This window comes from Tachypleus tridentatus, chromosome 6 (genome assembly GCF_004210375.1).
Source record: "Tachypleus tridentatus isolate NWPU-2018 chromosome 6, ASM421037v1, whole genome shotgun sequence".
Classification (NCBI taxonomy): Eukaryota; Metazoa; Arthropoda; class Merostomata; order Xiphosura; family Limulidae; genus Tachypleus; species Tachypleus tridentatus.
The window spans coordinates 45,128,288-45,149,715 of record NC_134830.1 but is presented as its reverse complement, the minus strand read 5'-3'; the positions used below and the strand labels follow the sequence as shown (position 1 = coordinate 45,149,715).

The following is a 21,428-nucleotide window of genomic DNA, read 5'->3' as shown; positions in this document are numbered from 1 at the left end:
GGGCTATCCGTTGTCTACCCACCATGGGTATAAAAAAACAGTTTCAAGCGTTGTAAGTCTGCAAATATACTTATGTGCCACTGGGGAAGAGGTATATGTAATTCAGTCAAATTGACTGTGGAACCAATGTAGGCGCAGAAATCATCTCTTTCCAAGGGAATGGAATATTCTGCCAAATGCTGAGTTTTCTCTCGGCGGGTGGATAGAGCCTCATGGTCATCTTCAAGTTAACCAGGACTCTGCTCTTATCTTACAATAATTTCTTATCCTCTCCACTAAAACTCTTTCCAAAATGCCGAAGTTTATTTCCACTAGTAGAGTCCGGCGTTGCCAGATGGTTAGGGCACTCGACACGTAATTTAAGTGTCGCTGGCTCGAATCCCTGTCATAGTAAACATGCTCACCCTTTCAGCTATGGAAGAGTTATAATGTGACGATCAATCTCTTACTATTCGTTGGTAAAAGAATAGCTTTAGAGTTGGCGGTAGGTGGTGTGACTAGCTGCCTTCCCTCTACTCTTTCACTGCTAAATTAAAGACATCTAGTGCAGATTTTCGTCATGCATCTTTGCGTATAATTAGAAAAAAACAACAACAACCAAATTCTTGGCTAGTTTTCTACTAAGAGCATGAAAGAACAAGACAGTTTGAAGAAATTAAAGATATCACTGACTCCCACTTCTGGCAACCACGATAACTGAAAGACATTCCTGCTTAACAGTCGCTTGATCCCTGCTAAAAAGATATATTCGTGATTCTAATACACAAAAGGTAAAATGTAGTGATTTTTTGCAGGTGAAACGAAAGATACAAGACAGTATTAAAGTCAAAATAAAATAAAATGCTTTATTTACTGAAGATCTGAAAATGACAGTGTTAAGGCCATTGCAAAATTGGATATAGATGCATGGAAATAAGAAGAAATAGCTGAACGTTAAAAGTTATCAGCAAGGAGAAATACGACGATACGAAGACAGGGCTTCTACAGCAAGTCTTGTCTTGTTCACAAATTAAATATCTTTAGGATTATGGCGAATCTCGAGTGAGACTACCAAAATTAAGTGCGTAATATACATTCTTTATGTGTATCTGAAAGAGGCTGCAGAAATGTGGTGTTATCTGTGTTCCATGTGACAGTCTCAATGTATATCCCAAACTCGAGACAGTGGATAAGTTGCTTGACCAATTGAGCTGCAAGAAAGTAATACCGCAGGCATAATTTTGTTCCAAAATTAGAAGATAGAAAATTTTAACTTTTAGACATGCATTCTATGGGTAAGCAAGGTATTTAGTGTTTGCACATATCTGTTGTAGAAGAAAGCACAAGTGGAAAAATCTTGGTTTGTAGAAATAGGCTCTCGTCAAACGTTTAATTATTTTAAAATTCTAATATTCGACTACAGATGAAGAAGAGGTGTGGAGTTTTATGTAAACAAAATATACACTTTGCTGTAGATTAGAAACTACCATGAGCTTAACGAGAATTAGTGCATCCTTACACCTGAAACGTCATAATGTTTATTATAACATGAGTTGAACCATGCGATAGGCCTCTATCTCTGAAAGACACAAAAGTATGTATATTGCCCCCTCAAAAATAATTGAGAAACACGCCCTTACAAAATGTTCTATTTCACTTTATTGTTTCGATGTTCACACTCAAATTTCATTTTAAAATATTTCTCTGTATTTCTACAATTTTAGGTTTTGGTTTGTCGATTGTTACTCGCAAAGCTACACAATAAGCTATTTGTGCTCTGCCAACCATGGCGATCGAAAACCGAATTTTTAGCAACACAATATATTATATTACATTGTTTGTATTTTTATTTATGGTAAAGCTACTTAGTCTACGTACTCACTCCCTAGCGCACAATGGAATTTCCGCGGTCTTATAATGCTAGAAACCGGGAGTTGATATCAGCGGTGAGCATAGCGAGAAAAGATATCTCATTGCGTAGTTTTGCGCTTAACTACAAACAAACAAAGAATTCTATTTGCTGTCGTTCATAATTCTGTGCTGTTGAGTAGATGGAAGACAACGAGTCAGCATTACTAATCTTTTAATGCACCTATAAGGGAATATTTTGTAGTACTGCACTAATTCAAACCCGGTTCGCCAGTTCCGAAATTCATAGCTCAACCATAGAGTCAGTTTTTCTTTCTCTTTCAGTTGTTAGAAGTCTATATTGGAAAGATCACTAGATGGCGAAATAGTTTATTCTGTTGTTTGTTTTTGGAATATCTCGCGAAACTACACGAGAGCTATCTAAGCTAGCCATCCATAATTTAGCAGTGTAAGATGAAAGGGAAGACATCTAGTCATCACCACCCACCGCCAACTCTTGGGGTACTCTTTTACCAACGAATAGTGGTATTGACCATCAACTTGTAATGCCCCCACTGTTGAAATGACAAGCATGTTTGGTGTGACTGGGATTCGAACCCGTTGTCCTCAGATTACGAGTCGAGCCATGCCGGGACTAGTTTATTCTTTTATATTTCTTTGGTAATAACGTCAAAAATTTGTATAATATAGACAAACGGTTTCTAAGTGAAATAAAATATAGAACTTGCATTTTACTGATACGGGTTTTTAGACGAAGTAATATGGCTCCAAATATAATTATTTTGGTCTAAAACAAGTTTAAAATATAAAATAAAACATTTTAAAACACATGAATATAAAGAAGTTACTTTTTGCTTTATCTGTTTGTTTGCTTCTAATTTGTGTGCAAAACTGCCAAGAATTGTCTGCGCTTAGCCATACCTAACATTAAACTGATAAACCTACTCGACTGCATCTTCCGCATACTCTTGGCTTTACTCTTTTCGAACTGAATACTGGATTTGACTTTAACTCTTATAATACATCCATTGCCCAAATAAGAGACAGCTCAAGAACCTTCAAACTCACATTCGAGGCATATTACTCACGAGGTCCCACACAGCTCCAACTTATCGAAATAATTCAATAAATTTCAAAACAACTTGTAGGTAGTTCCCAACGAATCCACAAGGCAAAATAGTGAGCATTAATCAAGGCTTTATCTGCATAAAAATGATTTCAATTGTATTAAACTTGTCAATATACGGGGTCTTACTTCAAGTTCAAGTGAACAAGTCCATATTTCTGTAAAAAGCACAATTAAAATATTTATTAGTTCTTTATATTCGTTAGCTTGAGAAACATTGAAATTTCGGTAGAAAGTTAAAGAAATAAATTGTAAAAAAAACCTTTTTAAAAAATTCTTATTTTAACAGGAATCTGAAAAGTTTTTTTTTGTGTGTGTATTAATGAAAGAGGGGCCTGGCATGGCCTAGCGCGTTAAGGCGTGCGCTTCGTAATCTGAGGGTCGCGGGTTCGCGCCCGAGGCGCGCCAAACATGCTCGCCCTCCCAGCCGTGGGGGCGAGATAAAATGTATCGGTCAATCCCACTATTCGTTCGTAAAAGAGTAGCCTAAGAGTTGGCGGTGGGTGGTGATGACTAGCTGCCTTCCCTCTAGTTTTACACTGCTAAATTAGGGACGGCTAGCACAGATAGCCCTCGAGTTGCTTTGTGCGAAATTCCAAAACAAACAAACAAACAAAAAAAATTAATGAAAGTTTTTATCACTAATTTATCTGCAGGCTGTATTTTTAAATAACGTTAGTCCCTCGTTTGTGTTAATTTACAAATCTGTTACTTTAAGATTAAAGAGGAGAAAACTTATAACAGATGATTTTAATGTTCACAATGTTCCGAGCCTGGATCGACTTTTGATATTATAGTATCTTTGTATCATTGACAGTTTGCTTGTGTTATAAGATTTATTTTTGGTGTTGTTGTTTTTTTTCCTCGATTTAACTGTATCACCACGGTCTTTGTGTTATTGTTACATATTATCCAGAGGCATTGGAATTGGGGTTTGACTTATGTAGTAACTGTAAATTACACTATTATATTAATTTTTTGCCTAGACTGAGGTGCCTTTACAGCAAGGAAGCTGAAGTTAGGAGCTCCTAATACTTTTAATCTCTTATTGTAAAATTTGCCCGTCTAGTCAAACACCATTACTTTCCTACACTAATGTTATTCTTTCAATTTTAGTTCCTGAGATAGACAATTTCACTGTAAAAATTACATACTTAATAGTGAAATTAATATTCAAAGTGTTTTTTTTTTAATTTTACTAAAGCATTTACTGGATTTGGGCTGCGTTTGGGTGCTTCATTTGGCATTTCGCTGGCCGAACAAACGTTTGTGTTCGTAGTTCAAAAACCATGTACAATTACAATTTAGTTCATTCTACGATATTTAAAAAGAGCTAATAGACAAGCCTCACGGTGCCTAAACGATAGTAAGTCTGTAGGCTTACGATGCAAACACTTGGATTTCGATAACTAATAGGCAGAAAATAAACAGCCTGTTGTGCAGCTTAGCACTTGATAACAACTATACCAAAACATAACATTATAATATAGCGACCGTAGGTAATATTTGTATGTTTTCATGGTAACACGTTTCACCGAAATCACATTATTTTACACAACAAGCAACTGAGTATTTAATGATTAGCTAGTTCAGTATTTTAAACAAACGAAGAAACTTGCGATGGAATTTCAAACAAAAATAAAATAAACAACATCAGCAAACAATTCGTGTAGTTTCATAAATGCCGCTTATTGCGAAGGTCGACATCAGAGTTGTCGGTATATTCTACTTACGACGGAGGATGTTAGCCAATAACTCGTCAGCTCACGATAGGACAGCACGTTCACGCCAGCGCCACCGCATGCAATGCGGTACTCTGTGTTCATACGAGAGGATTATGCCAGAATGCTCTGCGATAACATTAATACTAACAGATTGTCTAATTCTAATATGTGGGTTTAAACATATCATTGTGCATTGTTTGTTTTTCTGAATGCAAAACTAAACAACATTTCGAGAAATCAGAAGAACGCTCAAAATCAAAGGTCGAAGGTTTCTCTGGTCAGGTATGTGTACTAATTATTTGGGCGAATATACGAAGTTCTCAAATAGGTTTCGTTCTAAAGGTTAAGCTAGTAGGAAAAACGTTTGAAGCCTGTTGGTGACGTTTATTCTAGGCATAAATTATTGTTGTGGCTGGTGAGAAATTAGGCCACCCACATTCGGTAGGAGTGAGTGGGACGGTATTATTTTACTACTAAATAAGGTTAGATAAGAGAGAATATGTATGCTATGAATTGAATATTTGTTATGAAAGGAAGTATACTTTCAGTAAATATTTCCGTTAAATGTATTTTTTTTGTTTTATATATATATGTAATACAGCCAGGATGAAGATTTTTCGTACTGGCGTAAATGAGGTGGCCGATTTTATTTGCTAAATGACAACTACAGTTTAATTTACTAGCCTAGTATTTACCATAGGCGCTTGTTCAATATAAACTAAGCCTATTTCTTTAGAGACGTACTCTATTCAAATTATAAATATTAAAGAGGGATTCATAATATTTGAATTTCTAATTGTAATTTACGAGTAAGAAACAACTTTTATCCTTTTAGTTTCATTAAACATTACCTTTAGGTGCATTTAACTCTTTAGATAGTATGTAATAATTATTGTGTCATTGACAAACCGCATCTTGTTATTTTTAAATCCTAAAACTTCCTTAATTAATGTTTAAAATATTTACCTTGAAGCTAGAGAAGAAACGCTTAAGAACCCGATTAAAACGAAACGCTAAAATATTATAGCCCAAGTACAATTATTTGAGATGAATATTAAGTTATTTCAGTAAGATTGTTCTTTTATTAAATCACAAATGTATATTACCTGTAAAAAGTTAGAAACAGACAGGAAAATGTCAGATCATATTTAAGCCACGACGTCTTTGCTCATTAACGTTTTGTAGGTTTAATGTTTTTCGCTCTAGTGCCTTTTACTTGTAGTTTATTTGTTATAACTTACCAACTTCCTCAGTGAACTTATTCGTTTCCTTCCGTTTGGTATATTTCAAGTGGGTGGGCTACTTCCCCTTCCCTCACACCCACAGCTGTCATTAGTCTAGATTTCAGAGTGTATATGCACTTAAACATTTAAGTTTCTTATAACCAGTTTTTTTTAATAAGTTTCCAAAATGTAATATTTGTAATGTTCAGAATTAAATGCATTCTTCTAGTCACACCACATTTTTCTGGAAGTTTGATGTTTCCAATGTGAGTGAGAAAATCGTTACCGTTTTCTCTGGTTTCAGTTAAATGTTCAGGAATACTTATAGGTGTTGTAGGCCTGTGACAAGTAGTGAATATATATGCATTCCTTAATAAGAAGTAAATATATACATATATTCCTTTTTCTAAAATACTACATATGCAAAATGAAGTCTTAAACCATAACGAAGAATTGACATGTTTTAGCCTAATTTACGAATGCATTTCTGTTGCTACCAGTCTCTTATTATTTACTAATATATTTACGTATGTCACCTGTTAATATCGCTATCCTAAACCTAAAGAAGTAATCTATTAGGCCTCGAACTGTAATGAAACTAATTTCTGACAGAGGTAAGTTTCCACATGAAAAAAATAGAGTACATATAATTGATTGGTTCAGATATTCGCGCAAAACTTCTCGTAAGCTATCTTTTGAATGGACTAGAGGGAAGGCAGCTATTTAACATCACCAACTACCAAGTTTTGAAATAGTCTAATCGAATAGCGAGATTTGACTATCATTCTGATAACGAAGTAACGCTCCCAAGATTCAAAGGACGGTTTCGAGCCAACGGGAAGCGAACTGTAAATCCTCGGAATAACAGTGCGCTATGTTAATCACTTCTGTCACGCTCATCCCTGTACGAAGAAGCAGTTGTGTAGCAAATAGCACATACGAACTTAGTGCAGCACCTGCAAAGAAAGTCGAGTAAGTTGAATCGGCTAATTTGTTCATGACGTTTCTCACTCTTGCATTCTCTCACTCTCTTTAACTTTTGTAAAATGAAATGCAACTGATACATTATATTCTATCTACCTGAATTTGTTTCAGTGTTGTTTACCCGTCACACATCACGTTTGGTTCGATTTTTTAATGAAAATTGCATGAATCACTTATATTTATGGAGTTTTTTATATATGTATGGGTATGTGTGTTTTATTATGCGCACAATTTTCTTTAAAGCATATGTTAGCCTATAGAAAACCATCGATCTGGTTCAAGTAAAGAAAGAAAAATCTAGGATATTTTAGATCAATATCTGTTGAATGTTAAATGTTGTTCTTTAACTGTTTATGGTCAAAAGTAGGCAGCTGCAATGTTTTATGTGAAATCTACAGTATGTTGATAGTGTACAATGGTTGGTAATTAAACAACTGCAGTAGTGCTGCCTTCTAGTGACGAAGAAGATAAATGTGTAATTTGTATTTACGAATGTGTTATTCACGGTGTGTTTTATGTGATTGTGTGGAGCTAAATTGAAATGAAAGGCCTCATAAATATAAATATAAAAATGCGATTTTTATTTGGGTTACATGCTTTCAAAAATAATTTGAAAATACGTTTATTATGAACTATTCCAAAGTAGATTTGTAAAACTGGCGATCATGTTGTACACTTTAGGTCAGATTAAATAATTCTAGCGGTTGTAAAATCGTTTTGTTTAACTAAATGACATAATAGTGTAATAGTAAAATAAAATATGCATAATCATAAACTGGATAATACACTATCATTAAAATTTTATAGTGGAAGAAAATAACATAAAATTGTCTCGTGTATTTTAATCACACCTTGGAAATCTTAAAGTAGCTTTTGTCCAATTTGAGTTTCAAGCAAGGATCTATTTTTAATAGAGTGTTCTAGTTAGTTGTTTTTGTTTGTTTGTTTTTTCTTATACATATGACAAATTTTTTACTAAGTGGTCAGGAGTTAAAATAATAAACAGCATTTTCATAACCAGATTCTGGGGATAAAAATTTATACTGTGATTTTACTTATGATACCATAGTAACATTTTAAATTAGAACAGCATTATTAGTATTGAAACTTTATAAAAGTCCACTCATTGTTTTGCACAATAACTGATGTTTATGGCGTGTATTTTTCGAGGAAAACCACAAATTGTCTATCTTCTGTGTCCACCGTGGGGAATTGAACCCAGGATTTCTAGATTTGTAAGTCCGTTTTTTATGTTTAAAAATCTTTCATAGGAAGCCTCTTACTCACGCACATTACAAAAGAGACAAATATAAAAATTAATTAGCTGTAGTGTACTGTGAAATGGGCTTCATTAATTCTATCGTATATCAAAGGACATACGATAATATAACGCTTTGAACAAGAATGAACTAGGTAAGAACAGAAATGAAAAAAATGTATTCATATTATTACGAATTCTATTATCTTGTATAATCAAAACTTATTTTATTTCTTGTCTATGCCTTATAGAAGGACAACAAATTAAAATGAATGCTTTGTGAACAGATCTTGAAGTTATTACAATAAAGTGTGAAAATACGTTTATAAACAAGTTATTATGATTTTTTATCATGTACCAATTGACGGAAAATATTTTTTATTGTTAAGACCAAGGTTACACAATAGGTTATATATGCCCACCACAGGTATCGAAATTAGCATCATAAATATTTAGGTTTACCACTGAGCTCCTATGGGCAATCATAAAATGCAAAATTTAATCAATTATTCGTCTCTATCGCTCTCTGCGATTTTGTACTTGTGAAAAAAATATCGAAAAATACAACTTATTGTTCTTATCTCATTCGATAGTTTTATCACTTTAGCTCTAACGTAGTATTTTTATTGTTATATGTAAAGTCAATTCACTAAAGAGAACTTTAGCTGTCACTTCGTTCAATGTAGCAGCTGTGTTTCATCTGTTCAGTCCATTTCAAATCAAGCGACATCTGTGAAAAGCTTTAAACTTCTCTACTGTTTTAAAAAACGACAAACAGATGGGTGATTAATTAAATTTTAAAACACCAATCTGCCAAATTGTTTTCTAAGGGCAGATTTTATTTTCTTCCTCAGTAACATTTGGAACCTACCCAAGATATTGTGACGATTTTTTTCTAAATCGCTCAAAAATGTGTGTGGATATTTCGGTATTCAGTTGATTGAGAAACGTTCGTTTAAAAACAACAGCAATTCAAGAAAATGTAATGAATGTGTAAAGAGTTACCAGATGAAACCTCACAGAAATTTCATAATAAATTATTGATGGGAGAATTGTTGTTTTGAAGTAATCACAAAGCTATACAAAGGCTATACTGTGCTCTGCTCACTTCAGGTATCGAAACCCCGTTTTTAGTATTGGAAGTCCGCAGACATGCCGCTGTGCCACTGGGAGGGTAATGGAACAGAGAGTGTAGCAATACGTCGGACTACTTTATAACGTCATCTCGTGATCTTACGTAGAAAATTTGTGTTCTTGAATCATAATATTTGTTTCAAATCATATTTGTTAATTTCCTTATTTTATTCAAATAATCGACGTTATTTTTAGATATCGTAGGAGTGTACATGTGTATGAATGTGTGTGTGTGTATGTGTATATATATATACACACAAAAACTGGAAAAGTATTAGGTTGAGGAATAATTCGTGAGCGTTTTTAAATAATTTCATTCAAGCATTACATGCAAGACTATACAATACTTCAATGCATGAACACATTACACCCAAAACATTTATTATGATACTTTATTTCATGTAATACCTAGGTATATAGTATGCATTGTTTGAAACGAAATTGTAAGAAATTAAATGCGAAAAGCAGATGGTGTCGAAAATGCTAGATTTTGTCCACTTGACATTCCATTTAATGAGCTGAAAATGAAAGCAAAAATTAAAGACATATGAAAATCAAACACACCATCTATTAGAGCAAAAAATTATCTACCAAATGACATGAAATATTTTGCGAAAGCGTTTCATTTATGAATATATTTTGTTAACTTGGAAAAACGCTCACGAATTATTCCTCAACCCAATATTATTTATTATATTATTGTGTTGATATATCTTACCGTCTTTCCTTTGCTTGAATTTGATAAAACTATGACTACAAAATTGTTTAGATTTCGTTTTTTTTTGTTGTTTTTTTTTTGGTACCAGTGCGTTGATTATGCGAAAGGATGATTCTTACATTGAGTTAGCAATCAAAATCATATAAGAAAGTTATGCTACCAGTAACTTATGACGTCACTGAGTAGTTAAGTATTCATAAGATCGATATTCCGATTCGTTGGATGAGATATATCCGCAGAAGTAGAGGTTTGAATGCACTCAAAAATAACCATAAATTCGGGAAACACAACATCGATTGCACTCGTTTTGTTTTCACGGTGTTGGTATCGAATGTGGAGTTCACATTACAAGTGTACTATCGTAATGTTTATGTTATTTTACTTCAATGTGTTGACGCGTATTTTCTTTAAACGTTATTTTATTGTTAGTTTTAAGGAATTAAAGTTTGTATTTTAGAAACATATACGTGCACTTGTAAATTATGTAAAACGAGAGCTTAACCTAGGTTTGAGGTTAAGTGAATGACATAATCCATTATTGAAGGTAAACACGAAAAATTCATTGTCCTAAATAAAGCCGTTTCGAACCTAGGGCGTCACGAATTGATGATATGTGTTTATTTATCAGTGAAATTCGAGAAGATGTCTCGTAAATTGGTCTACTTCCCTATCTCAAAGTTTGCACTTACGATAGTGTCGAGATAAATACTTTTATATTTATATTATTTTAAACATATAATTAACTGAAGTTTGGCTGAACTACATAAAATGATGTTTCAGGCTCATACTGCCACTGAAATACTTTCACCATCGTGTTTTGTGTTCAGTCTTATGTTCACCATTATGTGTTTTTTTTCCCAATATAATGAGCTTTGGTGAAAACAGCAGGGTATATTTTAGACTAGAAATCTTTACAAACTTTCTACAGACCTGCCACTTGCATGACGTCGATTTCCAAAACCATTTTAAAGCACAACAAAAGCACAAAAGACTACTGAAGTCATATCGAGGGACTTGGTAAGTGTTTGTTCCAAAGATGTTGTTATGATTCTAGCTCTTTCAACATTTTTTTTTTTGTTAATGAAAACAGATACTGATTTTGAGGTGTGGCTGAAAGTTTATGAGCCTGTTATCAATATTACTTTTTTGTTTATTACTTTGTTTGCAGTAGTAGCATATAGGTACAGCTTCGTCGCAATGGCGTAAGTGGGTCAGAGGGCTCTTTTTTTCTCTCTCGTAACTATAGTCTTTATTTTGCGGATGAGGCCATTGCTTAGAATGTGGAGCTTGTTTATGTGTTAAATTATCATCTGCATCAGTTTCTCTACTTCCAGCGAGGACACTGAAAGCTCCCTTATAAAATATACCCCTCGTTTTGGTTTTTCATTATCTGCCATTCTACCTTGGTAACGCTGTGCTGTCGAGTGGTTGGACATTCTAATTTAACCATATACAAAGGTGACAAACGTGTAGCCATGACACCCAAATGTCACATCTGCAGCAATAATGACTGAAATAAGCAAATTGTTTTTTGTCAGGTTACGAATAGCTCTCTGAATTAGTCGCTATTACTGAGATTAAGGAACTTTACGTATGCCTTAAATACTTTAAGTTTTATTTACTTCATTATCATATTTTTATCTAGAGCAGTTAGTCGATCGAATCTTCCTTTTTTAATAGAGAACTTTTTTTATTAATTTTCCACGTATTTTGTATAACTAGCTCTTCTTTTGTATAACTTCTGCTACGTAAGTTAGGACATAGTTGCGACATTTTGAGTTAAACTAGACATCTGGATCTTGAAATGTGAGGTTCTAAGGTGGAAGCAATGTGATCCATTTTTCTCAGATTTATATAAAACCAGCTATAGATTAAGACCTCTGAAACCCGGAATTTTTTGAGATTCTTTTTGATCAGGTGGTTTTTTTGTTGTTTTTTTTTTAATTTCGCGCAAAGCTACACGAGGGTTATCTGCGCTAGTCGCCCCTAATTTAGCAGTGTAAGACCTCTTAGGTTACTTTGTACCAATGAATAGTGGGATTGACTGTCACATTATAACGCCTCTACGGCTGATAGGGCGAGCATGTTTGATGGGACGGGGTTTCGAACATTGAGATATAACCACAGAAGTAGAGGTTTGAATGCACTCAAAAATAACCATAAATTCGGGAAACACAACATCGATTGTGGTAGTGCTAGTGCACTCTCTATGTATGGATGGCATGAATCTCTTTATTAAAAACTACAAACGTCATCTGGACTTTCTTCTCTACAAATTAATAGAAGCTAGATATTAATAACTGTCTGGTAAAGATGTTCTATCTCTGCTGTGTGTGTGTATATATATATATATATATATATGCCGCTTTTCAAAAACCGAAGTTCACCCAGTGACAGAGCGATATTTTTGCGGACTTATACTGCTAAAACCGGGTTTCGATACCCATGATAGGAAGAACACAGCTTTGTGTTCAACAACAAAAATGGAAATTTCTTGTTTTCAATCATTTTCTCCTTCAACAGTTTCAACGCCTGCCTAGTTCTAGCGGTAACTATAATGTTATAATTTGATAGAGCAAAACAGTCTTCAGGGTATTTGACCACCTGTTTCATTATTATTATTATTATATACAAAATCTATAGAGCTTTAGAATACACTCCATATATTAACCCACGTACGCCATCTCACAAAAAGTAAACAAATAAGTATGAGGGGAAAAGTATCCGTAAAAAAACGTTACTGGCTTTCTTAGTGACAAAACAAATAAAACCAGAATTTCCAGTCGTAAAATGTTACTCGTGTCAAATAGTCATAAAAGTAGGAAAGGTATACTTATAAAAGAAGAGGTTCTATTCAAACACCAAATAGTTAGACAGATAAAGTAGGGAAGTCAGTAATGTATGGATTATATTCTTCATGTGAAGTAGAGATAGCTCAGTCTACTATGTGATAACACTCTGTAACACAGATTTTGTTCCTAGATAGTATGTGTTAATTCTTAATTGCTTATGTCGTAAAAGTACAGAAAATGGCCATTATTCCCTTCAAACTTTGCGTTTGTGAGCTGGATAATGAAATTTAGAAATTAACCTATCCTCTATGTAAAAACGGGCATATTTGCACATTTTCATTTTCATAAGATCTGAATAAAACAACATATGAATCAAGATTTACATGTATTTATACTAAAGCTTTACAAAAATGTTTAGAAGTGAGTAGGTGTTCCAGATTTTCGACTGTAATGTAAATCAGTTTCACGTATTAGCCTCCAAATATAGTCTCCCATCATGTTTTCATTATATGCTTCCAGGTCACAAAAGCAAATTTTGAAGAGAAAAATAGGTCTTTGTCATTTACTTTAGGCTTAAGCAAATGGGTAATAACACTTTCTGCCCAGGAACAAGAAAAAGTAAAAGTTTTGTTGCATAGTGTAATTACCCTATTAAGTGATATGCTCATTTATATCTATATCCTCAGCAGATAACCCAATGTGGCTTTGCTATAAGAAAACACACACATACACATCTATGCCTTGTTTAGTTCCCTTCTTTCAATTTCACTAGCCAGTCTTTCATATCTTTTTTATTTAGTGATAAGTTTTCCCGTTATACCTGTTCGAGTTAGAATCATTCTTGATGATGGAGAAGTTATATTTGTTTCATCAGTTGTTCCGGGGCTCACGACTACTCCCTCTGTCAGTTTGTGTATGTAGTTATGATAATACTAATAATTGTGAGCGAACCTTAACTGACATTATTTCAGTTCAGATAAAGATATAATTAATAATAATTTATTCGTCTCAGAAATATCAAAGGTGCATCAGAAACTAAGAAATTTTTGAGAAGGTTTAATGTTGTGGCTGATAGAAGAAGGGGTAGTATTTCGGATTAATGTGTTGCGAGTTGGCACGTTGAGTTACAACCTTAACGTAATTAAAATAGGGTTTGTGTTCTCTTATTATAGCCTGGTGGTTAGGGCGTTCGACTCGCAATCTGAGGGTTACAGGTTCGAATTCCCGTCGTCGAACATGCTCGCTCCTTAAGTTGTGGGGGCGTTATAATATGTCGGATGGTCTATCCCACTATACGTTAGTGAAAGAACAACTCAAGAGTCAGTCAGTCGCTGGTGGTTTAGCTTTGCGCGAACTTTAAACCAAACTGTTATTAGTCCCCCAAATCGTGGGGACTCAAAGTTATAAAGAACAAACAGTATGTTATTGAACGTTATAAAGAACAAACAGTATGTTATTGCATCGAAGTCATTACATTCTTGAGTGTAAACACTCTTAAAACAAATAAATTGTGAAAAGAAGTTCTATACTTCCTCAAACGATATTCGTTATTAAGTACAGAGCCCGAAAATGAGCTATTTGTGATGTACCCACCACATGTGTCGAAATTTAATTTTTAGCGTGAATGCTGAGCTACTTAGCATTCTTTCAAACATACAGTATAAAATAAGGAAAACGCGGTCGTTGTAGAAGTTTTCAGTATAAAATAGAAGGCAAAACAATCACAGGTACAGAAACATTGAGCTTAATGAATCAAAGAGAATGTTTCTGGTTTATTTCGAGATAAGTTGAAAAACAGAGGAGATACAGTTCTAGCTTATTCAGGAAGGATTTCTGTATGCCTTAAGAAATTGAACTATCACAGCTGCAATCTTTATTGGTCACAGTTTCACTATAATAAAGAGGTAGCAGGCATGGATCAAGTAGTTATGTTGCCATAGAAACGTTTTGAAACACTCGAAAATAGCTTTGTTTGAATAGCCTGATATATATATATACGTATATATATAAAGTAAAATGTAAATTCGTGTTTATATATGTCTGTATAATCATACCGAGGTAGAAGCTAAAATATATGCTAATAACGTCACTTAACACGTGGAAAGCTCAAGGCGCTTGTACCTTCAGTGTTGAGACAATCTGATGAAACCATGGTTGCTGAGATAAATCTAATTTTCTCTAAGTTTATTTTGTTTTATACAGAATAATATTTTTACAATTACGTTATAAAAATAGAGGTATAATAAAGAAGTGATGTTAGACATGAAATGTTAGGAATTTATACACTATACCCGGATATTATACAAACGTAAATTAAAAACTGTAGCTAAAAATGTGGTGAAAAAAATTCAAGAAATATAGCTTCCGCTTCATTTTTAACAAATCTGATGTTGTATTAATTGTATTTTCGAATAGTGGGATGTAACCGTAACTTTCAAAGGGCATCCCTGGCTCCAAAGTGCGGAGTGTGTCTTTGAAGCTACAGATTGTAAAACACGAATAATTGAACTCACGGTCCGTCATGCTAACCATTTGGGCACGCACACTCAGCAAGAACAGTTATCAGTATACAATAACAACAGCAAAAAACAACAACGTCAGTTGAAATTCAAACGTTAAAAATATATTGATTTCATGCTCATCATTGTTCAATATATATTTGCTATAAGATTATTTTATTTCATTTATTGGTTATTTCTGATATTCGCGCAAAGTTACGCAAGGGTTATCTGCGCTACTTTCACCTCGTTTTTAACTAAAACCAGAAGGAAACTAGACAAAAGTATTTACCGTCAAATCTTGGTCTATTCCAATCTGAACCATAATCTCAAAGTGCGGAGCGCAATTGTTTTTGCGGTAACGGGACGCGAACGTTAAACATTCAAGTCCACAATCCTTCACGATAATCAGTAGGCCATGTCCATTTTTTATTTCCAAGAAGTCGGAAGTATAAAATTCAGGACTTCTTTGGGTCGCGAGTTTCAATCTTAATCCCACAAAACATGTTCGCCCTTTCAGTCGTGGGTCGTTGTAATGTACGGTCATGTACACTATTCATTGGTAAAAGAGTAGCCTAAGAGTTGATAGTTAGTGGTAATGGCTGTCTGTTTTCTTTCTATTTTTCACCTCTAAATTAGGAATGCCCAACGCAGATAGTCCTCGTATAGCTTTGCGCGAAATTAAGCAGAAACTAATGCAACTAAATTATGTAGTAAAATATTTGAATTTCTTTGATAATTTTTATAGCGTTATTTAACAACTTAAGAAAATATTGAATTAAAAACCTGTACGTATCATTAACCTGTAGTGTATTTAAACAAAATTTAAACTCTTATTCACTCATTGTAGATTTCATGTTTGCTTATTTATGAATTTCACGCAAAACTATTTGAGGGCTATCCGCGTAACCATCACTAATTTTGAAGTGATTGACGAGATGGGAAGCAATTATCGAAAGCTATCCACCGCCAACTCTTGGGCTTCTCTTTACCAAGGGATAGTGGGATTGGAAATCAAATTATAATGACCTCACGACTTGGAGGATGAATATGTTCAGTGATGAGACTGAACCTACGACTCGCATTTTGCGACTTGAGTGCCCAAACCTTAAGATGTAATCATATGTCAGATTTGAATATTTAATTTAACATAGGATTTTTTATTTTATATTTCGAGTTTGTTCTTGAATTTTACTTTTACATAGCAAAACATTTTAGTTAAATAACATCATTCTCTGGATAGGTGAACGATAAAATGACCACTTTTTGGAGAGGTGAACAACAAAATGACAATTCTCTGAATAGATGAACAATAAAACGATCACTTTCTGGACAAGTGAATGATAAAATGACCGTTCATCTGTACAGAAAACGATAGAATGACCATTTTCTGGACAAATGAATGATAATAATGACCGTTCTTTGGACAGATTAACAATTAAATGTTTCATTAATGATAACCATTAACAAGATGCCATTTCCCCCCATGAAAAGAATTTGAGTGAAACATCCTATATATGTTTCTGTTAATTAAAAAACATATACTAGAAACTTTCGATGATGCGACGATTTGGAAATTTCCTCGTGGACCGATTCAGTTCTGAACGTTGCAATGAAATCAGAATAAATAACAGGGGATGATTTCTATATGTACAAACAAAGAAATAAATACTTTTGTGAGCGATTTACCAGAACCAAAAATATATATATATATTATACAGAAAAGGAGAATAATTATTCAAATTTCGAAAGCGATTATCAACCACAAATTACTGAAATCAGGGCTGATAATACTTATAATATTTATAGGCCACTTCTTATTCATTTATCCGCCGTGTTAAGTTTTAATACAATTCAGTTCTCAGGTGTTTTTAAATCAGTAACTTTATGTTTTCTTGTCAGATGGCCCGGCATGGCCAGGTGGTTAAGGCACTCGACTCGTTATATGAGAGTCGTGGGTTCGAATTCCTGTCACACCAAACATGCTCACCCTTTCAGCCGTGGAGGCATTATAATGATACGATCAATCCCACTATTCGTTGGTAAAAGAGTAGCCCAAGAGTTGGCGGTGGGTGATGATGACTAGCTGCCTTCCCTCTAGTCTTACACTGCTAAATTGGGAATGGCTAGCGCAGATGGTCCTCGAGCAGCTTTGCGCGAAATTCAAGAAACAAACAAACAAACAATTTTATCAGACTTCTCTCTTTTCTCAGCTAAAATGACATTTTAGTGCTGTACTAGCTGGAGTACCCATTCTCTAGACGGAAGTTATGCAAATTCTTGATTAATGAAAGGTTATCTTAGGACATTAAAAGTTGCTTCCGTTGTATGTTTTTGTAAAAAAAAAAAATACCATAAAAACGGAAAAAAAAACACACCAAATGTGAAAACACAAGATTACATGTATCTCCCTATGGAACCAACAAATATTTATGCTCACTTTGGTGAAGATACTTCAAAAGGGACGAAACAGTAGTGAAAAACGTTCATAAAAAGCGAAAAATGCAAAATTGAAAATTTGTATGTATCTTCCCATGAACCCAGTGAACTTCGATACCAATTTTGATGAAGATCCCTCCATTTTCTTCGAAGTAATTTTGTGGACATACAACAAACAGTACTCTTATATTTATATAGATGTTTATACACCCCCTCATATTTGTAGGGCATTTAAAAGGTGTCAAACAGGTGTCAGCGTTTTCTTCAAAGAAGTGGTGACACGATTATTCTAGTTTGATGATAACATTAAAGTCAAACCAAAATTCAATGCATGTTGTACTTCACGTAAAATGATATTGTATACATTTATCTATATTGCATGATGGCTGAATAAATAATTAAATATATAAAGAGCTCACTCGTACATTCGAGGAAAGACAAAACACAACACTCGAAGACATGTATAAACTTATATAGACATATATACAAACACATATCTGAGATCTTGTTTTATAACCTAGACAGGTGACTGTTTATGTTAGCACGTAACCAAACACTGTTAGTCATTCACTTAATATGATGAATCACTAATCTGTGCCACTTGATACGACTGTATGATGGGACAACTCCTTAGTAGGGCAGTGTGAAAGATACATAATAGCTCTTCCTACTAGGACACAGAAAGTCTGGATTTAACTTTACAAACTATTAGGCTGTACATATATATATACATTCTTTTCTTACTCTTACATTCATATAGGGGAAGGAAAAGGATGCTTTAAAAGTTTAATAAAAATTAGTTTAGAGTTTTTTCTTTAAAGTGGATGTGATTTTTAGCTTTTATATTTTTAAATATAATATCAAATGCTTTTAATTAGTTGTGATACTATCTTTTCCTAAAACACGATTTAATATTAATCGAATATTATTTGATCGTGGTTTTATAAGTTACGTCATACCCTCGTCAGACGCGTTTGATTTTTAGAGGCGGAATATACACGTAATGGACAGTCATACGTCAAGAAGCTGACATTTACGTGGGCAAAGTAATCGAGAAAAAACAACAATATTTTTCATATTCTATAAAGGAATTTTAGGGCGTTTTTTATTATATGCATAATATAAAATCGTACAGCAACCTCCTATAAAGTGTATTGATTTCAAAAAACAAGCTTGAAATAGAGGGAGCTGCAAGCGATTACAACCGGTTTGTCGCAGCATGGTGTAAAGCACAAGAAATTAACCTACTATATCATCGAAACTTAAAACTTGTTCCGATTTATTCTTTTACTGTCATTGATAACAGTCTATTTGATAGAAAAACAAATCATCACAACACGTCATTTTATCCGTTGGTATTTTTTTAAATTATTTCTCTTAGTTAAAAGTTAACGTTCTCTGGTGTGTTATTCATCAACTCAGGGAATGTCGAAAGTCCGAAATCTTGTATTTACTTTTAAATACCATTTCTTGTGTAAACAAAAGAAGGACTAAAGTAAAGTTGGTCACTTTTTATATAAATATTACAAATTCAGAGCTAACGATATTTACTTCATGAGGAAATGAAGTTGTGGCACTATCAGGTTGATATACTTACTGCCAATTCATTCTATTCTCTGACGACTGAAGTCGTGATATTTAAAGACTAAACGTCAGTGTATACTTAAAGTGAACGATTTTTATCTAAGACTTAATTTGTGAAAACGGAGAGTTAACTTTAACTCGGCGACTTTGAGTTCTAAATTATGTCTCTCTTAGACCGTATTCCAGATTGATTCTCCTAATATTTTGTTTCAAAGTATATCGTTTTAGCCATTGTTCCAGACTTTAGTTATTTAATAGGCTAACGTCAGACTCATCCAAAGCACTACTCACATGGCCGGTCATTCTCCAATAAAATAGAAGAAAGTCAATACCTCCACAGGTAATGTGATTGCCAGCAAAAAGTGATCCTTCAACTATCTTTCGGACAAGAATACTAAAGGTGTGACTCTTAGGCAACGAGTAGCTAAAGTTAAAGGGCCTGGCGTGGCCTAGCGCGTTAAGGCGTGCGCTTCGTAATCTGAGGGTCGCGGGTTCGCGTACGAGTCGCGCCAAAACATGCTCGCCCTCCCAGCCGTGGGGGCGTTATAATGTGACAGTCAATCCCACTATTCGTTGGTAAAAGAGTAGCCCAAGAGTTGGCGGTGGGTGGTGATGACTAGCTGCCTCCCACCTCTAGACTTACACTGCTAAATTAGGGACGGCTAGCACAGATAGCCCTCGAGTTGCTTTGTGCGAAATTCCAAAACAAGCTAAAATGAAAGGAATTGCTTGAAATAAAAAAAAAAAAAAACTATACTAATTATACTGTATATCGATACAGGAAGGTAGAAGACATACATATTTATACGCAACATAGTAACTATTACTAGTTTTGTTGTATAATTCAGCACATTTAACATACACTAAGTACATTCATGTTCTTTCGAATAAGCACTGTTTTAATATGATTATTAAAATTGTTAGCTGATACCCATATTCACACCAAACAACCCTGTATAAACAATAATTTTAGATCACATTATATATTGAACAAAGCGTCAGAAAACTTTTTGGTGTCTTTATCTACAGGATCTTCGCTTACTGTTTTAACTTTTGTTTTTCATTCACAAGTTGTAAATATACACATTATTAACAACGGAATAACAATATTTCCTTCGCGGCATTTACAAATTGTGTAAAAATATACTTAACTATAGCTTTATTTGTTTATTTCGACGTTATAATCTTAGTTACTGCTGTATAACATCCAGCATGGTCAAGTGGTGAGGGCGCTCGATTCGTAATCTGAGGGTCGCGGATTCAAATCTCCGTCCCACTAAACATGCTTGCCCTTGCAGTCGTGGGGATGTTATAATTTGACGGTCAGTCCTACTCTACGTTGGTAAAAGAGTGGTCCAAGAGTTGACAGTGGGTGGTGATGACTAGCTGCCTTCCCTCTAGTCTTACACTGCTGAACTAGGGACGGCTATTGCTGATAGTCCTCGTGTAGCTTTACGTGAAATTCCAAAATGAACTAACTGTCGTATAAAGTTTTATTATATATATGTTACAAAATATAGTAGTTCTAATATTGGTTGTTAGATCACACTGTCAGAAACTGTGTTTATTGGTCTTATTGTTACTGGTCCAGCATGGCCAGGTGGTTAAGGCACTCAACTCGCAATCCGAGGGTCGCAGATACGAATCTCCGTCACACCAAACATGCTCGCCTTTTCAGCTGTGGTGGCGTTATAATGTGTCGGTCAATCCCACTATTCGTTGATAAAAGAGTAGCCCAAGAGTTGGCGGTGGGTGGTAATGATTAGCTGCCCTCCCACTAGTCTTAGCTTTGCGCGAAATTTAAAACAAACCGATTTCTTTTAACACATACCGGTACCACATGCCAGCTGTTTTCTATATAGTTAAGATACTGCATGGGCCACAGTGACAGTTATTTGAGATTCTAAATTTGACCAGTATGTTTATTCAAGCGGAACCCTTATGACATGCCTTTGGTACAAGTATACGGAAATTCTAAAGTATGACAAGTATTTTCACCCTGACTCATTCAGTTGTCAACATGTATCAGTGAAATATTACTACAGTATTTAAATTTTCATTCTTTTGTGACATGGAAGAAAAGCATTAGACTTATAAAAT

General features: G+C 34.3%; 1 protein-coding gene across 1 annotated transcript in view; it reads left to right on the top strand.

Moving 5' to 3' along the window:
• The first annotated feature begins 4,780 nt into the window (after positions 1-4,780).
• The window catches only part of LOC143252370 (uncharacterized protein CG43867-like), a 409,800-nt gene continuing 393,152 nt past the window's right edge, over positions 4,781-21,428 (top strand). The window contains exon 1 of the mRNA XM_076504374.1: positions 4,781-4,980. The gene's annotated coding sequence lies outside the window, so the exon portion shown is untranslated. The remainder of the gene's footprint in view (positions 4,981-21,428) is intronic.